The following is a 20,567-nucleotide window of genomic DNA, read 5'->3' on the forward strand; positions in this document are numbered from 1 at the left end:
ATTAGTAAGACACACAATTGGATTACAGAGTTATACATAATTCGAGGTTCATGATTCAAGCAAGTCACGTAATATGTGAAATCTTGCTTCATCAATCCCCTCTTTGATGATATTTACTATCATTACAAAAATGGAACCAGATGCCAACTTTCTCTCACACTGTGCATCTCAATCTCTTCCAACAGGCGATTCAATTTCTCTTTCACATCTTTGCTAGGGTGAGAATTTTTCACCCTTTTGTAAATCGGATTATTCAGTTCTTCCAATTCGAGCTCATTCACACTTCGTTTCCCACCTCTTATTCATAGTGTACTTCCTTTGGTGTTTGCGACATTTGCAGCAGACAAATATAAGGAATACGATTAAACCTATCACTCCAATTGGCATCAGTACCTTAAACAGTAAACCTTTCCCTAAATTAGCAAACCAATGACCTACATTGGAGAGACCATCAGTAAGTCTCTTCCATGCACTATCAACCTTCAGTGGTTTGAGTTCCTTTTCCAAATTAGTAATGTTTTTCACATATCTTTTGATCTGTACACTTTTATCCGGTATGTAAGTGCAACAATGTTGCGCTTTCAACATCCGACAGACTCCGCCCTCTTTTGCTAATAAGGTGTCAAGCGCAAGTCTGTTCTGCAAAACCATTGATCTGAACGCAACCATTTCGGTATTGACCAGCAGAAATCCATGAGCTGTGTCAGTAGACAACACATCCACTATTGTGGATAATTTGCAAATTCTGTGAGTATTCAGAACCACTCCCACTCCAGGTACCAGTGCACTAAAAATACTACCCATTATTTCACCTACGCTTTCTCTTTTACTACGCACTAAGCCATTCATGTTTTCACTGCTTCCAGCAATTTCATTCACATGGTATATTTTCGGGAAGACAATGCCAAAGTAGCAGCTTCCATACCAGTGATCCGGCAATTTGAAATAAGCCTTGTTTCCACATATATAATAAATTCCGTGAAACACAGGTTCTGACCCATTTTTGAAACCCCAACCTCCAATTACCTTGTAATTGTGTTCACATTGACTGGAACCAATGAAAATGTTAAATATAATAACTAGTCTTCTCGTGATGAAGACAGAGTTTCCCTTTCTTTTCGAAATCCAGCAACAAAGCAGGGCCACTCCCACCATCTGAGGTGCTTTCCATGTTCTCAGCCCATTTAGGAGTTTCTTGTCTTTTGTCATTTGCCTTTCTTTGGAAACTCTCCCTTCTTTTCTCTGCCATGTTTAGAAACATTTTCTCTTGTTCATGTAATGAACAGGTCAAGTTGTCCCTGTGTGCGTCATTTAGGTCTATGGTACCTATGGTCAGAAAGTATTCTCCCATATAATGTGTAACGTCACTTTTAGTATGTACAGGATTCAGATTTCCACGTATAGGACGTTCAGAAAATATCACGTCAGAGTTAGAGTAATAGTACTGTAACGGTCCTTTTTTGTAAAATAAGCTTGCTAAAATACTACAGGAAATTCCATGGGTTAAAGTTAGGTGATAAGTCACACCTTCAGCTACAGAAGTAGGTAGCTTCATGCAGACATAGCAATCTTCTATTTCCATAGTTTCTACATAATGCACTAACAGGTTTGCGAAAACATTTAAATGAGTCTGGTTCTTAACTCTGTGATAATGTAGTCCTTCCGCATCTGGTGCTTCTAAGTCTGATCTTGTTTGTCTGAGTGCTTTTTCACGTCTTTCTACACTTCATGTTGTTAGTTCTTCAGTATCAGTAGTCGCAGTCTCTGTAGGGTCAATATTAGTATTTTTGCTTACCATATAAGGAATGAAAACTGTTAGTCCTATCCAAACTATTAACACTATAGCTACACTACATATACATATCTTGCAGCATGTTTTACAACAACTGCGTCTAGGCCTTCCATTCACACTTGAATCAGACATTTTGCTCAGAAGAAGTTTTCAACCCCTCTTTGTGACTTTACACAGGTAGCTTACTCTGCGCAACTTCAGGTTAGTTCGTCTTCTTCTTCCGCAGACTGATCAGCAATCAGTTCTCCGTCACTTTCGTCAGTTATATCAAGATCCTCAAAATCCTCCAAAATTAAGTATGTCCATTCAGGATCTTGGTATTTTTCGTTCAGTCTTTTTATTCGATCACTCCTTCTTTTGGAGCTTTCTCCAGTTTGCTCTGTGATACGAGGACTTTTCCTTCTTTCTGCAAGTTTTTCTTCTACTGTTTTTATTCTTAGTCTCAGTCTCTTAATATACCTTGGTTCGATATTTTTCTTTTTCTTGAGTCTTTTAGCTGGCACTGTGATTTGGCTTTCTTCTAATGCTCTTTTATTCTCGTTTGTTTGTGGCACTTCTGCTTCTGTTTCTTCCCTTTCTGTCTGACTAGTCCCAGGTCTTGTATCTATTTCTTCTGCCTGGTTACTAAGCTGGCCTGGTTCAGGTGAAATTTGGTTTTGGCGTTTGAATGTCTCTGTTTCTGTGCCCTGAACACGTTCTTCTAATTCTATCTGATCCTATTCAAGCACTTCGATCCCTTGATTTTCTTCTGCTCGAACTTTTACACTAGTTCTAGTCTGACCCCTTTCAATGTCAGGAGTTAGTGGAGGTGTGTCGATTACTTGCTCTGTCCCTGTCTGACCTTCCTCTTCGTCCTCAGATTTGACGTGAATCTCAATAATCTGAGGGTCTTCGCCTGTGCCTATCTCGTCCTCTCTATTCCACTCTCTATCTTCGTAGGTTCGCTCTCTTGTTCTGATTGGGTCTTCAGTTAGGTCGATTATGGGTATCCAATCATCTTGGCTGGTGCTCGGCTGTTCGTCATCAGCTACTTCAGGACCGACGTCTGAAGACCCCTCAGCTGGACAACCTTCAGCTCCAGGTTCCTTGTCTGGAATTACCTTCTGTGTATGGCTGGCGTGGATCCACTTGGGAACGCCTGCACACTTCACCGCTGTCGTGGTCACCAGTATTATTTGGCGTTTTTCTCCCCACCTCGGTGTAAGGCAACTCGAACGAGTATGTTTCTTGATTCTAACCCAGTCGCCAGGAACCAATTTGTGGACTGGAGTTGTTGGATTGGCGACGGAGTCTTCCCCAATCTGGCGAGAGAGAGAACGCACTTGGTCACCCAGTTGCTTGCAGTACTCAAGTACCAAATCGTCAGCAATGTTTAACATTTTGTATCCTGGTACCCATGCTTGTCTCATCACTCTTCCCATCAGGATTTCATGCGGGCTCAGGCCTGTTTTTCGGTCTGGAATACTTCTGAGTCCCATCAGAACAAGAGGCAATGCATTTATCCAGTTCAAGCCAGTAGAGTCACACATCTTTGCCAACCTCGGTTTTATAGTGCCATTTATTTGCTCTACCACTCCAGAAGCCTCTGGACGATATGCACAGTGCAGTTTTTGGGAGATCTGGAATGCTTTACAGAGCTGATCGATTACTTCATTCTGAAAATGTTTACCTCTATCTGATTCAATAGTGACTGGAACCCCGAATCTAGGTATCAATTCTCGTAGTAACAATTTGGCTACTGTTATGGCGTCACTCTGTTTGGTAGGGTAGGCTTCTACCCATTTTGAAAACAGGCAGACAATGACAAGGACATATCTTTTTCCCTCACAACGAGGCATAGTGATGAAGTCAATTTGTATTCTCACAAAGGGACCCCCTGATTTCCCAATTTTTCCCAGTTTAACTACTGTCCTCTTGCCAGCGTTGAACTGTTGACATGTGAAGCACCTCTGGCAGAGTGATTCTGCTACCTTCCTGAACTTCAGATTATACCATGTTTGTTGGAAAACCAGAACCATGGCATCCCTACCAGTGTGTGAACCTCCATGTATCAGTCTTGCCATAGACGCAAGCAGATGTCTAGGTAACACAGGCATACCATTTGGGCCTACAATGACACCATCCTCACTTCTTGGTCGACAATCAAGTTTCCTCCACTTCTCTTTCTCTTTCGATGGCACAGCATACTGCCAATCTCTCACCTCATCCCAGGTAGGCACTTCTTCAAACACCATAAGTTGGCAGCTGTTTCCAAGTCCTCCCAGTTTAACATTTATAGACATGCAATTTCTGACACAATGTTTTGCCACTTCATCAGCAAAATTATTTCCCAAAGATACGTGGTCAAGGCCCTTTTTATGAGCAGCACATTTGACCACTGCCAATTCTTTTGGTAATTAGATTGCCTCTAGTAAATCTTGTACAACCCTTCCATTTCGAATGGGAGTACCTGATGAAGTCAAAAATTCTCTTTGTAGCCACAATTGGCCAGAGTCATGCACAACCCCATAACAGTACTGACTGTCAGTATACACTGTTATTCTTTGGTTTTTCCCAATTTTACAGGCTCTTATCAATGCAATCAATTCGGCTACTTGTGCAGACTTTACTCCAAATAAACAGGATGCTTCTTTAATGCTGTTTAAAGTGACTACAGCATAGGCAGCACCTAGGCCCATAAGTTTGTGTCTCATACATGAGGCATCCACAAATAACTCCAAGTCTTCCACAGGCAATGGTGTTTCTTTAATGTCTGGGCGGGGTTTAGTACTGAATTCTGTCAGGTTAATGCATTCATGTTCGTCCTCTCCCTCGGCTTCTACAAGCATAGAGTCAGGGAGTAGGGTGGCTGGATTCAAGATATTGCACCGAGTGATGACTACATTTGCAGCACCCACAAGAATCCTCTCGTATTTAGTCAGCCGACTAGGGGTGAGGTACTGAGTCTTGGTTCGGGTCAGCAAAATTACAACTGCATGTGGAACATACACAGTTACAGGATGTCCCATTACGATAGATTCACTCTGCTCTAGACTTGTGCAAGTTGCAGCTACTGCTTTCAGACATCCAGGTAATCCAGCAGCCACTGGATCCAAAGTGGCAGAAAAATATGCCACAGGGCGTCTAGTCAACCCATGCTCCTGAGTTAAGACTGACAATGCACAATTGTCACGTGTGTCACAGAACAGAGCAAACTCCTTAGAATAGTCAGGCATCCCTAAAGCAGGGGCTGTACACAGACAATCTCGTAATTTAGTGAATGCTGTTAAGCTTTCATCATCCCATTCCACTGGGTCCTTTGCTCCTTTCTTTGTCATTTTTATTAAAGGCTTTGCCAGGACTGCGAATCCCACAATCCATTGCCTGCAATAACCTACCACTCCAAGGAACATTCTGACCTCTTTCTGAGAACGGGGTAACTGCATCTTTTGAATTATTCTGACTCTCTCTGAGGTGACTTTTCTGATGCCTTTTTCGATCTGGTGCCCCAGATATTTCACGGATCTTGAACAGAACTGCAATTTTTCAGGGGACACTTTATGTCCTTTTTCACCTAGGTGATTCAGTAAAGCAATGGTGTCAATCACACAATCTCTATGACTTTTTGACGCCACCAAGAGGTCGTCCATATATTGCACCAAAACAGACTTTCCAGGTAAGACTATAGATTCAAGGCATTTTTTCAGAATCTTATTAAAGATAGAGGGGCTTTCTGTGTACCCCTGGGGGACACGATTCCAAACATACACGTGACTGTCGAAAGCAAATGAGAAAAGAAATTTGCTGTCTGGATGCAATGGGATTGAAAAGAATGCGTGACATAGGTCTATCACAGTGAACCACTCAGCATCCCAGGGAATCTGATACAGGATCACTGCTGGGTTTGGGACAATAGGACAACAAGGAACAACAATCTTGTTTACCTTTCTCAGGTCCTGCACTACTCTGTACTTGCCACTAGGTTTCTTGATTCCAATTATGGGGGAATTACACGGACTACTCATCACTTCTTGTATGATGTTGGCTTCTAGCAATTTCTGTATTTCAATGGCAACTCCTGCTCTCACTTCAGCACTCATTTTATATGGCTTGGTATTGGGGTAAACTGCATTTTCTTTCATGGCGATTTGTATTGGGTCTACATTGGCCATTAGTCCTACATCCTTTCCTGTAAAGTCCCATACTTCTGGTTTCACTGTCTTTTGGATTTCTTCGGGTAAATCTTGTATAGTCATTCGTTTAATTTCTGAGTCAGGTCTGATTAACATTAATTTGTATATGCCATCTTCGTCTGGGGTCTGAATTTCGACGCCCTTTGGGGTGCAAAAGATAGTACAGTTCATTTTGCACAACAAATCACGTCCTAGTAAGTTTACTGGACTGGTGTCACAAACGACAAATCTATGCATTTCTTTAAAATTCCCTATTGTGATTTCCATGGGCTCAGTAACTGGGGTATTAATCAATTGATTAGACACACCTACTACTTGAATTGCTTCTCCCGAGAGGGGTAGGTTTGCAACGTCCGCTGTTCTCACAGTAGAACGGGTAGCACCAGTGTCCAATAGAAAGGTGACCTCATTTCCATCGACCTTTCCTTCAATGTATGGCCCTGACTGGTCTACCGGCAAGGAGGCGCCAAGTACACACTCCTGGTCCTCCCCTCTCAGGCCCCGTCAGTATTGATCGTCGCAGAGAAAAGTGTCATTCAACAAAAACTGCGAAGTTGCTGCATTTCTATTCTCATTTCCTCCCCAGATCTCTGTCATCACCCTGTGGCGACTTTCCCTTATAATTCGGTTTTGGCGCTCTGGGCAATTGACTTGCCTTTACCTGATGCTGGGTCTTTCTTGATTTTTCATTCTGCGTCTGTGGAATTAAATCAGGGGTTTGGGTATTATCATTCTGTAAATATGGACACTCGTCTCTCCAGTGCCCGACTTCTCCGCACTGGTGGCAGGGAAATTTCTTTTTAGCTTCCTCTCTGCTCATTTTTACTTTGGGCTTCCCTCCACCCCCAGAACCTTGATTTTGGGTATTTTTATTCATTTTGTTTAATTGCTTTTCCTGTTGTTCTGCTAGTTTTACTTGTGCCCACATGACTTTCTCCTTCAAAGCCTTTCGCTTTTCTGCCATTTCGTCCTCGCAGTACTTTGCGTACCGTAGGACCTCATCCATTTTCTTAGACTGCCAACAAATTTTATCATCTTTGATCCACTGGCAAATTTCGGGTCTTAAACCGTTTACAAACCTGTAAATGAAATGGGTCATGTCCTTCATCTCGATGTTATCTATTCCACTGTACGTTTTAAACACCTGTAACAGTCTTTCATAAAAGGAGTGTACAGTCTCATCCCTTTCCTGCGTGGTCCTATCTATCTTGGTCCAATCAGTTTCCTTTGCAGGCACCTTTTGCTTCAGATGTTGAATTACCTGATCATATTTTTTCATCACTTCTTTAGAGGGTTCTCCTGTTTTAGAGTCCCTTGGGTATTCCTCACTAGGCCAAGCTATGGCTATTTTACACTCGGTCCATAAATCTACAGGGACCACAATGTCAAAGAACTCATCCAAGTCTTTCCATAGGCATTTTTGCACCTTTACAAACCTTTCCACCTGCCTGTACCAGTCCACAGGCTTCTCTCGTAACTTTGGAAAATCATTTGTAAAGGACACAATATCCTGTCTGGACCACGGAACGTGTACGTATTTTCCACCTGGCACTTCACGCATAGGGTATAACTGCTCTGGCTTGTCAGCTTCTTTTAGAACAAATTCTGGGGTCGCTTGTTTGGATCTAGCCTCATCTTTCTTCTTGGCCCATCTGGCTTTCCATTTTTCTACATCTCCCCATTTTTGCAACACAGTCAATAATTCCTTGACCTGTGCCTTTTTCCCTGATATATTCAGGTTTTCCAGATCCTTGTCTGAGAAATCTGCTCTGTACGGTTTCTGCAAAGGTTTTGATTTTGAAATATCTATTCCCATACTAGCTGCAGTGTCTGTCAGCTTTTCATGGAGTACTCTAGCATTCCGGGTAAGACTTTTGCAGATAAACAGCAGCTCTTCCTCAGAATAGGTATTTAATTGGTCTAATCCTACGTTTCCTGCCATTAGTTCTTCTATTTCTACTCTCAATTTGTAGAGATATAAAGGTTTCGTCTGTGGAGTTTGTTTTTCTAATTCTTGACTCCATCTTTCGATTTCTTCAGGAGTCACCAACGTGACACTCTTAGTACCCGAAGTCGATTCCATTTGAATCTCCCTCGTGTTGAAAGGATTAGGTCTTTTCTGCATCCTTTTCCCTGTGTCCCTAATGGGCAGATCCATTAGCGAGACCTCAGACTCGCACTCACTTGTCTGGTCATCTACGATTAAGGGTTCTGGTCTGGGCGGTGCTATAACTGGGGTAATAACTGGAGTTTTTGGACTCCCTTGTCGGTCCCCATACAACTGAACCACTGGTCCAATAGTTACTGGGATTGTCAAGGCGTCAGGGCTTGTATTTAACTGGGAGATTTTCTGAATTACCTCAGCTCTTTGTTTGGCTAGAGCTTCTAGTTCCTTTTATTCCAACAACCTGTCTAAGGATTTTTCATGTAATACCTGCGGGGTTAAAGTTGGAGCATACCTCGGGGCAGTGGGGTGCGTCTCACTTGGTCCTTCACCATAATTAGGTCTTGGGAACAAGCGTCCTATACTTAGGGATCTTGGTTCTTCCTCACCTTGAGGTTGTAAGAACGGCATTCCTGAACTTGAGGGTCTCGCCCCACCTTTGTAGGGAATTTTAGAGCAAAAGTCTCATTCACGTGAGTATCTCGCCTCTCCACTAGCGGGTATTCTTGGGTAAATATCTCTCGTATCTACGGGTCCTAAACTCTCGGTATAGGGAGGTATTTGGCAACCCCCTCTTACACTTGCAGATCTGGCCTCATCCTGGAGAGGAGGTCTTCGAGAATTATCCCCTTCACTGGAAGGTCTATTTCTTTCATTGTAAGGAGGCGGACTTCTCATAAACAGGTCATCTAATAATTCATCATCCGACTCTTCAATGGGCACCCAATGTTTGCACTTTTCGGTTTTCTTTTCCCCCCCAGGAGGACCACCCACTGGCATCATTGGAAACAGTCCTTCTACAATCATATTCTGTCTCCATTGTTTCATCTTTTTGTCTCGGGTCTCTTGTTTCAGTTTCGGATACCATTTTGTTAAACCTTTATCCATGCGGGGCTTGTCTCTCTCAAAAGCCTCAATCTCCCATTCCTCTAATGCTTCGTACTGCGTTAATCTAGGTCTGGGATGTAAATCATTCATTCGGGTTCTGAAATTAAATAGAATCCTGCTATTAAATGTACTGTCTAACGGAAAAGCCAAAATTCCGTCATCCTTGGTGTATTCTACCCAGTTTTCCAACCATACACACGAGTGATACCCTTTATCAAACATCATGAAAGATGCGGGAGTATTTGGTGGCGGTATGACAACACCTTCTCTGGTTCTAATCGGTTTGTCCTTTTTGAAATAATTCTTTACCTTATTTACAAGAGACAATTTTCTCTTATTTCCGTACATAATGTCTGTTTTATGACCTTTCCACTGATCGTTCTCAAACCCCATACACCGAGGATCAGGTCTGGTATGCGGTCTATACGAATGCCACATTTGATTCCTACGAGTGACTTTTGTTTACAAAATCACTTCCAATCCGAGTGCGTCTTTTATTTTCGTGCAACCAATGAAGTGCATGGTCTCAAATAATCTCGACCAATGGGTGCGCGGCTTTTTCGCGAGACAGTTCTCACGCTTCGGCAATCACCCCTCCTTTACAATTCCAGCTCCGCTACACACCCGCTGCGTCTACCAATCCCAGCGCGGCACGGAGTGACGTCAGAGCAGCTTCGCAACTGACTCCCTCCTTCACAAGGTAACGGAAACTTTCTTTCTAAAGTGCTAGTGCTTGGTTATTTAACAACGAACACACATTCGCCACTGTACTCAAGTGTCTAGACAGTAAAGATTTGTTCCACTGCAAGTAAACTACTTCCATTTACTTTTCACACACTACGGATAGATCTCTTCTGCCTACCCTTCACTCAAGCATTAGGGAACCTGCTACTTCTTTGACTCATCCACTTCTTTTCCGGGATATATACAGAGCCTAAAGTTTCACCAGCGAACCCCTTTGCTATCACCCAAGCTCCGATGAATCCTGCTACTCCTTCCGGTGCGACCCTTACTAGGTTATCTTACAATAGAAGTTTTGCCAGTAAACTCGTTGCTATCATTTATTCAACTATTCATTCAGAAAACCCTAGTTAGTGCTTCCAGTTCTACCTAACCTGCACCAACTTTCCTTAAGTCAGTGACCTCAAAGCAAGTGGATTCTCTTCACCACTCGCTATTCAATTCCCCGGGGATTCCCAACAAACATTTAACAGTAACTAACAAATGGGTTAATACATGTATCAGTACAATAATAGGAAAAACAATTTAAAACATTTCATAATTTCCAAAGCAAAACATTTCACGTGAGTGATCAAATCACATGAACTGCTTACTCTTGTAGCAGCATCAACGTTTGTTCTAGCAGCAATAATTTCTCAACTAGAAGCATCCAACTTATCTAGCTTAACTAGTCCTACCTAACTTTAACTAGTCCCTAACCATTACCTCTGCTACCAGAAAATTACTGATAGAGATCGTAGGTCACCCGACCAACAATTTCACCATATAGTTTTCGGGCCCATACATTTTAATTCACCATATACATTAATCAGGCGACCTTACAAACCTACTACCAGTAACCCTGATTCCTTCCTATTTAGTTCTAGTTTACCCGACTAACCAATCCACCGTTACGGGTACCTATGTCCACAATGGATCAGGGAGCTAGCTGTGAAAGAAAGGCAGGCAAAATACAAACCCAACTTAATATAACTTTAATATTCATAAAATGACCACGGACAACTGGAAAGTTTCAAAGGTTTATCTAGAATTCATTTTCAGAGATCATACAATTTATGACAAGAAGGCAGTCTATAACCAGAATAACGAAAAGCACATAACCATAAAGGAAAAATATAAGGGAAATCATTTAAGGTTTATTAAAGGGTAAGAACATGAAAATATGCTAAGCAGATTTCAGAAATGAAATTCGAGAATGGATAACTATAAAGGGCAAATTTATGCACGTACTAGGAATTTACTACTGGGAAATACTTCAGGGGTACCGAGAGAACTTAGATAAATTCTATACACCTATAGGAAGGGGAAAGAATGGAGCATGCTAAATTATAGCAACAATTTACTTAAAGTCAGAGACCACATCTATGATTAAAACAGTATGGAGAGAATGTGCTCTAAAAGGTAGGGTAACATAGGAACATGCTATGGAAATAAATGCAATGGCTTTTCATATAGTAGATTGCGGAAAGCATGGAAAATTAACTCGTGCAAAGGTATGTCTTTATTAAAGCAAAGACAGAAAATAGAAGGTGCAGTATAGAGTTCTCAGCAATATATTTACCTAGAAAGGTGTGAAAACCAACCCTGGCCACGGATCAGTCAAGGACAGGAAATACCCCACGGAAGGACAGTCATCAATGGGACAGCAGGTGCAGAATGGACACCCCAGGACAGGACAGGAAAACCAGATTAGGATCAGGACAGGACCACCAAGGCACGACCAGCACCCGCAGTTTGGAAGCAACGCATGCGCTCCACCCTCTCTGCAGCTATCAGTCAGAACCCCGATTGGGTTAGCGAACTCCCCAGCAAAGTGCTCCGCCAGCACTTAAGGTTTAGTAAAACCTTTGAGTTTATGGTCAAATTCGGACAGAGTGCTCCGCAGCGCTCTGTATTCAGACACCTATTGAGTGCGTTGGGTCAGTGACAGGTCAGCTATTCAGACAAGTCGGACAATTTCTCTAGCTAAACCTAGGCTAGATATACTGTTTTCGGGTCAGTGTACCACCCCCCAATGTTGCAAAGTGTCAGAATCCCCAATTTCGTTTGGTCCCAAAGTAGGATAGGTTAGCACACCAATCAGAACAAACTTCTACCAGCTCTAAATTGCATGATATGGAACCGCCTAGCAGATTTGGGGTCCCCATGAGAGAATACACAGAATACAATAGAAAAATATCATTGTAACAGTTTCAGAACAGTCAACTCCATCTTGCTGGGTCAGAGGTTGCTTTCACATGAGCATCTTGACTATAGCTGCCAGCTGGCTGAGTTCCACTGCTCAAGGCTACCTTCTCCCGGGCTGCGCGACATGCGCAGAAAGGACTTCCAAGATGGTTCCCGTCTCATTCAGACCCCCCATTTATCGCGGTACATGGAAAGTAAGCGAAAACAAATTAATACATAGAATATAAATGAATTCATTTGTGTCTTGAATAGCTACTTCATTTCTTACTTATAGAAATATACTATGCAATTACGGGTTAGCGCAACAAACAATAACACAAGAGCATCTGCGCAAGCTTCACCACGTTAAGACACATACAGCCATTTTAAAGGCAAGTACGCATGCGCACATTTTCCCACCATAACTGCAACTACGTCACGTCACGTGAGTGTGACTAACACATGCGCAGTAGAAAATCCACAAGCGGCTGTCATATTATGGACAAGGGTTATTCGTATTAGTAAAACACATAGGCAAGCATCACTAACATACACGCACATCCAAAATAATAGAAAATTAGTAAGACACACAATTGGATTACAGAGTTATACATAATTCGAGGTTCATGATTCAAGCAAGTCACGTAATATGTGAAATCTTGCTTCATCAGCTCTTTTTGCATTTGTCACCCCGAGGGGGGTGGGTGTGCCCAGACGTGGGTCCCGTGCTCTCCATGCCACTGGATTCAAGCCAGCCTGGCTGGCTGGTGAGGGGTGAAACCCCGAAACCGGTCCCAGGATGCTTGTTTCTGGCCTAGGGAGGACCTGGCCTGGCAGTTCGGACTGGACTTTTCCATGGAGAGCAGGTGTACTGGGGTGAGTGTTTCACATTGTTCAACATCCTGTCCATCTATTGTTTTTTTTGCACCAGGTAGAATATGACAGGGTACCTGTCAGGACATGACTCTTTTATAGTGATATGACTGGACCTTCGTCATACTATCGCTGGTTCTCTGTTACTACATGACTGGGACTCTGGATGGGATATTTTTTGACCCGTGTCACAGTACCTCTGGAGCCTGGCCATGAGATGGAATTGTTGCTTATGGCGTCACTATTGGGTCCCTTGTCATGTATGTGTGGGTCCCAGTCATGACATAGAGGAGAGCTTTGTAAGACATCACTACTGTCATTGTATGCCAGACCCTCCCCCACTAGGCTTTGATACTGCATGATGTCAGATTAAACTTCTTGCGTCCCTGGTAGGATATGTTAGACCCGTCTAATAAGGGTATACCCTAAAGAGAGTTCCTGCTTCTCTGTGTCACAGGACTTGAGCTACACTTCACCGTTAGGCCTAGTATGGCCTAGATTGGCCTTATTTTCCTTTTGTATCCTTTGGAGGGTGTGCTTGTGTGGCAGTTGGGGACAGACTGTTTCCATACGGAGTGGGGACAGCACTGATTGGCATAAGGAAGGCCTCTGTTTAGACTGGTACAGTGGTCAAAAAAGGATGGGTTGGAATGCTGCCCGGAGCGATCACCAGTGGTTCAGACTGTTTGCATACATTACGTCTATCACCTTGCGTTTGTTTGACCCCACTATCTTGGCATGGATGGGAAATCTGTCCTGATGTTACAGGGCAGCTGTGAAGATGTGGCTGGACCCCATCCAAAATAATAAGTCTTTATATTGGCAGACTCCTTTCAGGGTAGAACTGGTCCTGTCAGGATATGGCTGGGTAACCCTGTAACGATAACACTGGAAACTGTGTAGATTGATGGACTCCTTACAAGTTTCATCTGGCCCTGACTCCATAAAGCTAGTCATCCTGTTCGGTTGACATCCTGTCTGGATACTGGATACCTTGTCTAGGTGTGAGTCGTGTCTGGCTATGCCTGGATATCCAGGCATCTTTATTGCTAAGCCCCTCCCAGGATGAATGTGGTCACTGTCTGGCTGGACTGTCGCAGGATACGGTTGGCTAATATGTCAGGACACAGTATGGCACTTTGCTGGATCTGATCTGATACTTTGTCGGGATGTGGCAGGGCACTCTGTCCGGGTATGGCTGCATGTTCGTGGTTTTGTCCAGATAATGCTTGATCAGTCTCAACATATGGCTGATTGCCCTGAAAGGTGTGACTGGAGACTCAGACAGGAAATATTGCATTGCTCCTGTCAGGAAACCACTGTCCCTCTGTCAGAATACGGATAGACACACTGCCTGGATTTAACCGGGTCCATCTCAGGATCAGGCAAGATGCACTGTCAGGATATGGCAGGGCCTCTATCAGGTAAAGGCTGACCACTCTGCAGGTTTATGGTTGGGATCACCATTGCAATATGGCTGCATTGTCCTGATTCTTGCCAAGATGCGCATGTGTAAACTGTTCGCATAAGGCTGAGCCTCTATCAAGATAAGGCTTCACCCATGTCAGGATATAACTACCTGCTTACAAAGATTTCCTGGCCACTCTGTCCAGATATCCATGGGCACACGTGGTGATGTATCTGGGCACCACATCAAGATATAGCTCAACTCCTTGCAAACTATACTGTTGTGCCCCAGCAATGATCTGTCTGGGTATTCTCCCCGAATAGGGCTGGCTCATGTCAGGGCTCGGCACTTTCTTCACAGATTCCTGGGCCTATCGCCGAACATGACTCCCAGTTCACCAGAATATTATAGTGCAGTGTGTCAACATTTAGATTGACCACACTATAAGGATATGGATGGGCGGTCTGTCTCGGCTGGGTGTCCTGTTAAGGCATAGTCTGGCATCCTGTCTCAATATGAACTTTCACCCAGTGAGGGTACGTTTGGGCCGTTTCTAGGATATGACTGGGTCTTCATCAGGATGTGGCTGGGCTCTGCCTCTTTCATGATGCTGACCTCTCTCAGGGTATTTATGGGCACTCTGTGAAAATACGGCAGTGTTGATGTCTCTGTGTTGCTAAGTATTTTGTCAAAATATAATTGTTATACTACTTAGCTCTATAGCTGTTTACTCTTGAAAAATATGACTAGAAACCATGTCGGGTTATATCTGGGTACCTTGTCTTAATATGGCTGTTCGCCCATGCGGAAGGGCAATGAGCTGGTCAGCCCGTGATGAAGTGACTGAGTGATATCACCAATGAATTCCCATCCCAACTAACGTTTACTGCATGCAAACAACCCTCTGTGTCCTGCTTTGACCCACCCATTATTTTCTCAACTCTAAAAAAAGCCCCATAAAAGGTGAGCCAGGATACCGCCTTAAAAAGGATGGACTCAAAAGCTGATTTGCAAACCCCAACCAGTGCTGATCCCAGCTTTTGCAATTTGCCTATGTCAATGGGGCTTCTAGTATCCCTCCTCTTCACCCCTGCCATTTCCCAACTCTTCAAGGCCTGTCTGATGTAAAAAAGAGGCAACCAAGCTCTGTGCACCTACTCCTTTTGCAATGAAAGCCAGGGCTGCAATATGTCACCTGCCATTTACGGCTGATATACCTCCCCTTTTAGTTTTGTCAGGAAAGTCCCAAGCAATGTCAGTCCAAAAGCCCCTCAATGAAACCCAAATATTGATGGAATGCCCTCTCATAGGCTGTTCTGGTTTTTGAGGCTGGGCTGGCAGCAAGGAGATCAGGCAGGACACTGCACCACAATCCCATAGATGCTTGAGAGAATAGCTAGTCTCCTCTTCTTCCTCTGGAGGGATGCACCTAAAATCCTGTATCTTGAAAGGAGGCAGAGCATCAGCACCATTGTTAAATAAACCAGGAACGTGTTTAGCTTTAAACAACATGCTACTCCTTAAGCAAACTTTCCTTTAGCAATCTCAACACCATTCTTCAATTAGTGCACTGCTGAATTATCGACTACACTACAACCATATTATATGATCAGAAGTCCACAGTGTAATTGGGGAAGCAATCAATCCAGGCGCACAAGGTCATCAATATGGAAAACAACCCCAAAAATGCCTCATTCTTCACCAGGCCATACTTAAACCACTTACTGGACCATGTTTAGGTACTCCATTTACTGGCTAATATTGCTCCAATGCCAAAACTTCCTGCTACATCGATGTATAAGCCACATTCTAGATTAGACACGGTGCGGATGGCCAGATAACACTCTCATTAAAACCCTCAATACAATTAGATCAAATGAGTAGGGCTTTCTTGATATCAGCGGATAACCTTATCTTGTGGCGTTTCACCTTGAGTCCCCCTTATAGTTTGCACAATGTATTAAAAAAAACATTTTTAGTGTAAGATTATCAGACAATATAAGGTGCTCCAACAATCGCGATTATGGTGGAGTGCAATTACAATTTGACAAGGGCACGTAAGTACAATACATTTGATGTTGGTGGTCATACAATCGTACTGTCTGCATAATTAACCTGAAGAAGGGGCGACCTATGAGGATAATGCGCAGAGCAAATTAATCCGAATTGCCAAGATCTGTAGCTAATGACAATTTAGCTTGCTTTCCTTTAAAAATCCCTTATTGGAGTCCTGGACAGCTTTTACTTTATCAATGGGCAAGCTATACAGCCACACAGCATATCAATTTTGATACTTTGGAAGACCAATCTTGTTATCAGACTCAGTGTCTTCTCTTTCAGTAGGCCAGTCATGCCTAGGTTGAAAGCACCTCAGGGAAGCTGTTATGGAAAGATTCCACGGCTGGGAATCTGGCGGCCCCAAGAATAAGAAGCCATCTAGATAGTGAAATACCTTAGCTGACACAGAGCATTTTTTTTTAACTTCCACTCTAGAAAAAAAGTGCACAAAATAGCCTCATGGGAACAGTCCATCACCACCCCCTTTTGTACCGCTTTGTTCGCCATAAGTTGGCAGGGTATGCTCAGACGTGAGTCCCTTGCTCACTTTGCCACTGGATTCAAGCAAGCCGGGCTGAAGACGGCTGAAATGCCAGAAACCGGTCCTCGGAAGCTTGTTACCGGTCCAGGGAAGGCATGGCTTGGCAGTTTGGCAGTTCGGCTGGACTGTTCCCATGAGGTACAGGGTCATACTGATTTGCATATGGCCATGTCGGAACTGGGGTGGCAGAGTGGGCTAAAGAACGGTGATGGATTAAACCCAAATCTGTTGACTGGGTGTGAGTGTTTGATTGGTTCAGATGCTCCGTCCATCACCACCCCCTTTTGTACCTCTTTGTTCACCTTAAGTTGGCAGGGTATGCTCAGACGTGAGTCCCTTGCTCACTTTGGCGCTGGACTCCAGCAAGCCGGGCTGAAGACGGCTGAAATGCCAGAAACCGGTCCTCGGAAGCTTGTTTCCGGTCCAGGGAAGGCATGGCTTGGCAGTTCGGGCTGGACTGTTCCCATGAGGCACAGTGTTAGACTGATTTGCATATGGCCATGTCTGAACTAGGGTGGCAGAGTGGGCTAAAGAACGGTGATGGATTAAACCCAGATCTGTTGACTGGGTGTGAGTGTTTGATTGGTTCAGATGCTCCGTCCATCACCACCCCCTTTTATACCGCTTTGTTCGCCATAAGTTGGCAGGCTATGCTCAGACGTGAGTCCCTTGCTCACTTTGCCACTGGATTCAAGCAAGCCGGGCTGAAGAAGGCTGAAATGCCAGAAACCGGTCCACAGAAGCTTGTTTCCGGTCCAGGGAAGGCATGGCTTGGCAGTTCGGGCAGGACTGTTCCCATCAGACTGATTTGCATATGGCTATGTCTGAACTGGGGTGGCAGAGTGAGCTAAAGAACGGTGATGGATTAAACCCAGATCTGTTGACTGGGTGTGAGTGTTTGATTGGTTCAGATGCTCCGTCCATCACCACCCCCTTTTGTATCGCTACAGGGTAAGCTGGGTCATTATTCACTATAGTCCTGAGGTGTTGGAGTATGCGGAGGTGTACCTGGAGCTTAGTGCTCCCAATGTAGCGTAGTCCACATTTGCACTCAAGCATATAGACAGCAAATTCTGTCCTGCATGTCAATCTGTGTTTATAGTAAGCGGTATGTGCCTGATGGTCGACTCACCCCTGGTCAAATTCTTGCCAAACTTACACACTCTGGCACTCAGGCACTTGACAAAACCCTTTACGTCAGCTAGCCTGTTTTGCGTGGTGATGACCTCCGGACTGTTTCTGACCAGAGCATCTCTCATGGAGAACGCTGTCCTGTATGTGATGTCTGGTTTTTGTGCTAACAAACATCCCATTATGTGGTCAGAATTTATAATTCCCCAATGTTTATTGATCATTGATCTGATGGTTTTCTCCTCGGTGTTATGTGTGATGATCAATCTGGGGGTGACCACGCCACTGGGATCTAAGAGAATAGTGGTAGCACTTACACGTTTCATATATATATATATATATATATATATATATATATATATATATATATATATATATATATATATATATATATATATATAGGATACTGAATGGGAACAAGGGTAGCTTTTAATTACACTAGACATTGAAGCCCTGTATACCAGCATAGACCTTCAAATTGGCATGACAGCGGTCAAACATTTTTTGGAAACAAGACAGTTGAATTTTTACCCCCACAATCTGATGCTTTTAGAACTGATCAAATGGTGTCTTTTTAACAATTATTTCAGTTTTGGTAAAGCGCTTTTTTTACAGAAACGTGGAGTTGCTATGGGTTCCTGCTTCTCCCCAAGCTACGCATGTTTACATGTTGGATTGTGGGAGGAGCAGGTTCTCAGAGGCATGCATGGTGTCATTTTTAATTCCAATATGATCAAATGTTACAGATGCATTGATGACGTGTTTTTAATTTGGGATGGTAGTATTGCTAGTGCACAGGAATTCATCAATATACTGAATGATAATGTTTTGAATCTAAAATTCACCTTGCAAATTAGTGAATCCAGTGTAGAGTTCCTAGATACCACAGTTTACATTGAAGGTAATACCATTCAGACTACACTGCACAGGAAGAACACAGCGGGTAACCTAACCCTCCATGCAACCAGTAGCCACCCCAAACACGCTATAAACAACATCCCTTACGGTGAACTACTAAGGGTAAAGAGAATTTGCAGTAAAACTGAGGAATGTGAGAAATGGTCGGCTTATCTGATTGATAGATTCAAAAAGAGGGGGTACAGCGAGAAAGTCCTCAATGGGGCAGAAAATAAGGCCAAAACAAGTTCTCGTGAGGATCTATTAAATACAAACAACAATACAAAAGAGACGTCATCTGCATCTTGCAGCACACCATTGGTCCAATCGGCCCCCAGATTCATTACTGCCTTTAATAAACAGCACAAACAGATCAGGGGTGATTATGAATAAAAATTGGCCAATTTTACAAACAGATGGTGTGCTGGCCCCCATAATCGCCAATAGCCCGGCTGTGGCCTTTAGAAAGGCTAAATCAATGAAAATGGATCTTAAAACAGACAGTGTCTTTGAGATAGACAAGAGGTCTTGGCTTAAACCCAGGAATGTTTTTTTTAAATGTTCTATGTGTAGAGCCTGCTAATTTGGGGTAAACAAAACAAAATACAGAGTTCCGTTCAGCCCTAATGAGAGACCAATTACAGGACATTTTACATGTCGCACAGAATTTGCTACATATGTTTTAACTTGCACATGTGTCTCTCATATATTGGAAGCACAAAATTGCAGGCACATGCCCGTATTTTACAGCACCTTCGGGCCATTGTCAATAATGACTCTAGCTATCGGGTGGCACGACATTTTAAAAAGACACATGCCAATAATTTGGAGTGTCTTAATTATTTTGTTATTGATGCCGTTCCGCCTCTGCAGAGAGGTGGTAATAGAGAAAAACTTCTTAGGCAGCTAGAGTCAACATACATTCTTGAATTTGACAGTAAGGCTCCAAATGGTCCTAATAATACGGAGGACCTGCACAATTTCTTATAAGACATTTGTAGTGTACTGCATTAGTTTTTTAATTAATGTATGTCCTCTTTGTCCCAACATAGCACTGTAAGGCCGACCATCTATGTTCCCCCCCCCCCTTGTTTTTCCATCTATAGGGGTTGTACATATTTTAATCTGCATCTTCCATTTAACTTTTATGTATATAGTAGATTGGTAAATATGTTTATGCATATATATATACATGGAAAAAATCCTTTTAGACACATATAGTGATATATACAAATCTTTCTTGTTCCTTTGTAGATATGATGTCCAGTCCTTGGTTGCTGTCTCTGAACTATATGAAATATGTCTTCAGATATACACTCCTTTTATGGTCATACTGAAGTTGCATCTTACCATCAGATCTCCCATAGTTTCAATCCTATTGAATTATATATATTCTCTTTTTTTATATAGCAACTATTAGCACTTTACATCACAAACAATTTTTAGCATGGTTTATAAGGACTGATATTTTTCATGTGTACTGTAATTTTCGTCATGAATGATAACCATATACCATCATTTAGGCCCCAGAAGTGGGTGGCAAACTCAGGATTGCGTATTTTGCACATTGGCGATGTTTTCCACACTATGCATTTAGCACTGATAAAACAGTATTTTGCACTGGAAGCCATCATGTAGCAATACGCCATGCAGTTTGTCAGCATATTTTGCACAATTCAGTTTAATTTGCATTTAAATAATGATTCATGTACTTATTTGGGTTATCATGTCCGTGA

General features: G+C 43.0%; 1 protein-coding gene across 1 annotated transcript in view; it reads left to right on the top strand.

Moving 5' to 3' along the window:
* LOC144756162 (E3 ubiquitin-protein ligase TRIM39-like) overlaps window positions 1-20,100 on the top strand; it is a 274,405-nt gene extending 254,305 nt beyond the window's left edge. The window contains exon 8 of the mRNA XM_078645741.1: window positions 20,086-20,100. The gene's annotated coding sequence lies outside the window, so the exon portion shown is untranslated. The remainder of the gene's footprint in view (window positions 1-20,085) is intronic.
* The last annotated feature ends 467 nt before the right edge of the window (window positions 20,101-20,567 follow it).

Source organism: Lissotriton helveticus, chromosome 5_1 (genome assembly GCF_964261635.1).
Source record: "Lissotriton helveticus chromosome 5_1, aLisHel1.1, whole genome shotgun sequence".
NCBI classification, from domain to species: Eukaryota; Metazoa; Chordata; class Amphibia; order Caudata; family Salamandridae; genus Lissotriton; species Lissotriton helveticus.